The 4846-nt window shown below is 39.5% G+C and overlaps 1 long non-coding RNA gene across 2 annotated transcripts; it reads left to right on the forward strand.

The window, feature by feature from the left end:
* Positions 1–3015, forward strand: LOC137732589 (uncharacterized). Of its 2 annotated transcripts, XR_015957531.1 has the most exons (4): positions 1–178; positions 1039–1334; positions 1440–1519; positions 2613–3015. It is a non-coding gene; the product is annotated as an uncharacterized LOC137732589 (long non-coding RNA). The 2 variants fall into 2 exon arrangements; XR_015957530.1 differs by having other exon boundaries at positions 1039–1519.
* Positions 3016–4846: the final 1831 nt, after the last annotated feature.

Here is a 4846-nt window from a genome sequence, read left to right on the forward strand (position 1 = left end):
CCTCACCCTCCTCTCACTCACTCGGCCTCAACCCTTTCACATCCTCATTCCCCCATTTCGCACATTTGAGATCCGACCCTCACCATGGCCTCTCATCCAAAAATATCAACGATTCCTCAGGCAACCCACAACCTCAGCTTCTGCAACGGCACTCTTCGTCCTCCATCCTCCCTCCTTGGTATTTTCTCTATCTTTTTTATATTTGAAATTGAGATTAGGAATATGGTTGAGTTCCACTGGATTTCCATTCTCTTGTACCTGCACTATATATGTGTGATTAATATTGTCTAATTGAGTCATGTGACTCTTGTCCTGCATTTAGGGCCATTTGTATATAGATGGTCTGTGGGGTTCAATAAGGGTGTTTTAAGTTCGTAGATTCTATAGAAATGTCATTGGCTTTAATTTGCCCTCCCCCCCTCTTTTTCATTTAGGGCCATTTGTTGAGCTGGAGTACTGCCAAAATGGTTTTCTTCTTTGGTGTGGGGTGGAGTGTAGAGTCTTCACCTTTGAAATTTCAGAATTGTTAGGAATCTCTTCTTCTATGTGGTTTAGTTGGTTCAATTGGTTATGTGGTTCAGTTTCTGCGAAAGCTTCAGTTGCAGTAGAATTCAAAATTTTAGGAATAAAAATAATCTACTTTTCTTTAATTCTGTAACATCAAAAGAAATAGACAAGATAAATATATAACAATCATCCATCAGAGTCCCAGACTCACTTATCTATTTGAGGTTCACCTCCTTGAAAGGCATAAGCAAAATGCCCCTCTGCTACCTGTAACGAAAATGTGAAATGTAAGTCATATTGATGAAAGCACGAGGGTGATGAATAACATCCTATCTCAAACCAAAGTTTCAAGATCTAAGATGGAGCACCAGTTAAAGCTAAAGGAAAAACAACACTCTAATTGACAAGACTATTGCCCGGGGAAAAATAAAGTGTTTAACTGTGCTGAAATTAGTACGTTCATAGCATGTTTACCCCTTCTAACATGATATGAAGGTTAATTAACAATTTGTTTTTTTGGTTGCTCTGCAGTGGCACAACTGATGACAAAAATCAAGAATCTATCTTCACTGTGAGGAGAAAAGAAGATCTCATTAGTTCATCAATACCAAATCTATGGCATGAATTGACCTCAAGGCTTCATTGTGAAACATTATGTGTTAAACCTGCAAGAGATGGATACTCAACAGGGGTTGGAAAGGTTATGGTTCGTTTATCCTTGTTTACTTTTTCCTTTTTTTTTATTTTTATTATGTCAGATAAGATCTCAATTTTAGACGACGAGACAATCTTGGAAGATATAGAGTTTTATGAAGCACTTGAAACATGTATGAATATTTATTTTTCATTACTTTGTTTTTGTTTTTTCTCTTGTTTTGTTGCATGCTTACTTTCTTATTTTCTAATGAGTTCTTGATTTTTATATGTTCTAGAAAAAAAGGAATGTTGGCACATCTAGCATTGGGGATTCATAAACTATTCAGTCCTAACTTATCACCTTTTACTAGTGATGGTATGTATGTAACTTTAATTTTTTAGCACTTTCCTTACTAGTTTGAGTTGTAAGAGATATACTTTTGAATTCAACGAATAAGATATATAATTAACTGATGCATGAAGGAGATCATATGGGATGGGATAGTTAAATTGTTTGAGTGAGATGTTTTGGGGCATCTAGCTCGTAGCTTTGGATAATAAGTTTAGCATTGGAGCTCAGCTAGGTTTTCTGTTAGTTGTCTCTTTTTGTTGACTTGGTGTCACTACCAAAGACATTTGCATTAGAAAAGACGTGTTGGATGCAACTTTATATAATCAGTTTTAGAAGATGTATTTGAATGCATGATGATTTGGTGTTCAAATAATTTAGTATTCGGAACCGTAAACTGGCAATAATTGAATCGGAACTGGTGTAGATCGAACCGTAAGGTTTTAGTAATAAATTTAAGCAGAAATTCACCGAACCGAACTGTTGATATTTTTCGGTTTTGGTTCCGGTTTAGAGGTGGAACCGCACCGTGCCCACCCCCACCCATCTTTTCTTGGGCTTGATTGGAGAAAGGTTCTGACCTTAGGCTTCAAATGGATTGCGAGTCTTTCGGTCTAAATTATTTGTCACCTCCATCGTTACTGTTTCTATTCGGATAAAAACCGCTTGGGGATATAGCGGGGAGTCCTCTTAGGCTTATTGAGTTAATTCAATGTAGGTCTAGGTTCAATTTTGTGTGAGACTATCTTCCAGGTCAAACACGTGTAGCTTGGTGTAGGCAAATTAAAAGGGAACACATATATGGTTAAGATGTTCTAGGAATGATGAATTGAGGTTGTACAAGCTGCATTTCAATCTTAGAGCACGTGTACTTGTATTGCCTTCTTCATGAAATGTAGAATCTTTAAGAAATGAATGTTGCGGATGTGCCACAGCTTTGTTATAGTACCAATGTTACACCATGGTTCTGGTTCTGTATGTTGGATTTTTCATGCATGTTTCTGTGAAGTTGTTTCATGTCAACTGTATTTTGTTTTTCTTGTTAGCTCTGAAGAGTAGATGTTATAGGCATAGGTCACTTTGGAGAAATAAACTAGTCTGACTTCTTGTTAATTCGTAGGCACCCATCAAGGGTATACTTTCTCTGCAGAAAGCAGCTTTAGCTCGTCATCATGGTGCGAAGTGGGGCCTAGCTTTTAGATCATTCAGCACTCAGGGTGCAGCACCCTCTACTACTGCTCAACCTCCACCTCCACCACCTCCCGAAAAAAACTCATTTTGGTGGTTTGAAAGATGAAGACTGGATTTTCACCAACTTATATGGGTTGCACTACCCATTTCTCAAAGGTGCCATGAAACGAGGTGACCGGTACTGAACCAAAGATCTAGTTATTAAAGGTGCCGATTGGATTGTCAATGAAATGAAGAAGTCTGACCTACGTGGACGTGGTGGTGCTGGTTTCCCGTCTGGTCTCAAATGGTCTTTTTATGCCAAAAGTATCTGATGGCCGTCCTTCCTATCTTGTCGTAGTGAACCTGGAACCTGTAAGGACAGGGAAATTATGCGCCACGACCCACACAAACTTTTAGAGGGTTGCTTGATTGCTGGTGTTGGGATGAGGGCCAGTGCTGCTGACATCTATATAAGAGGTGAATATGTGAATGAACGGTTAAACCTTGTAAAAGTTAGAAATGAAGCTTATGCAGCTGGATCACTGGGGAAAAATGCTTGTGGATCTGGTTATGATTTTGATGTTCATATCCACTTTGGTGCTGATGCCTATATTGGTGGTTTGAAAGATGAAGACTGGATTTTCACCAACTTATATGGGTTGCACGACCCATTTCTCAAAGGTCCCATGAAACGAGGTGACTGGTACCGAACCAAAGATCTCGTTATTAAAGGTGCTGATATTGGATTGTCAATGAAATGAAGAAGTCTGTCCTACGCGGACGTGGTGGTGCTGGTTTCCCATCTGTTCTCAGATGGTCTTTTATGCCAAAAGTATTTGATGGCCGTCCTTCCTATCTTGTCGTCAATGCTGATGAAAGTGAACATGGAACCTGTAACAACGGGGAAATTATGTGCCACGACCCACACAAATTTTTAGAGGGTTGCTTGATTGCTGGTGTTGGGATGAGGGCCAGTGCTGCTTACACCTATATAAGAGGTGAATATGTGAATGAAAGGTACTGGGACAAAATGCCTGTGGAAAAATTTAAATTTCTGGAGAACCTGTGTTTCAAAGCTCTATAGTTATATTTCATTTTGATGCAAAAGAAAAATTTAACTGCGTTATACAGTCATCTTTTTTCTCAAATGCATGCTTACTCCCTACTTACCGAGCTTTAAATTAGAATGAGTGTGAGTTTTAGCAGAAGGTTGAAAATTTTGGTATACGGCACGTACCTTCCAGCGGAAAAGGTGAAGGCAATGGTCCACGACCTGCGGGAAGAGCTAGACGACAGAGACATTGAGAGAGATGAAAAAGACTAATTCAACAAAAAATTATAAACCCACAACCTTATACAAGACAGTGAGCAACGAGAGCATACAAGTCAGTGGCTAGCCCAGAAATTGTTGAGCATACAAGTTAGTGGCTAAGCCAGAAATTGTTGAGGTGTGGAGTGAAACTTAAAAAGATAAAAGGTCCAAAAAATGTAGACAACTAAATTTTTTTAGATAATAGAATATTAATGTCGTTCATAATTTATCAATATAAACAAGTTACAATTGTTGTTGGTGAGATTTCATGTCATGAAAACGTCGCATAATCTATGTGAGGGTGCTTCTCACCTTCTTGTGTGAGTGACCCCAATCATGGTTCTGTTTTCTGTCGTCGATCCTAGTTGCGGCTAGGATCGGTGGGTGGCTTTCTGTTATTGTTTTTTTTTTCTTCTCCCCTTTCATCTGCTGATGTTTCTTCCAATTTTTCTCTTTGGCCTTCCCATTTCTTCAACTCCCGTGGGTCTCCCTTTTCATGGCCTTTCCTTGCTTTGTTTTTCAGCCATGTTTTCTGTTGAGTTCGTGTGTAGAGTTCCGATGTTGTATCTAGCTTGGTTGTCTCCCACAACACCACGTTATCCTTGTTGTTTGCCGTTTTTGGCGGTGTTGCTCGGGATTTTCCTGGAGCTTCTTTTTGATGGTTGGCTTCTCTCTTGTCGATCGTCTCTTGTTCATGGATGTGTGCAAGTGGTGCTTGAGGAGGGAAAGTTCGGCGATGGACAGCGGATCGGGTGGCTGGCTGGTTCTCGGATCGACAGTGGAGAACAAAGTAGATGGTTCTCAGTTGTTCGTTTTTGTTTGGGCTTCACTGTTGTTGGGCTTAGTTTCTGTAATACTTAGTTTGATAG

Source organism: Pyrus communis, chromosome 16, assembly GCF_041283825.1.
Source record: "Pyrus communis isolate YQ-2024b chromosome 16, ASM4128382v1, whole genome shotgun sequence".
NCBI classification, from domain to species: Eukaryota; Viridiplantae; Streptophyta; class Magnoliopsida; order Rosales; family Rosaceae; genus Pyrus; species Pyrus communis.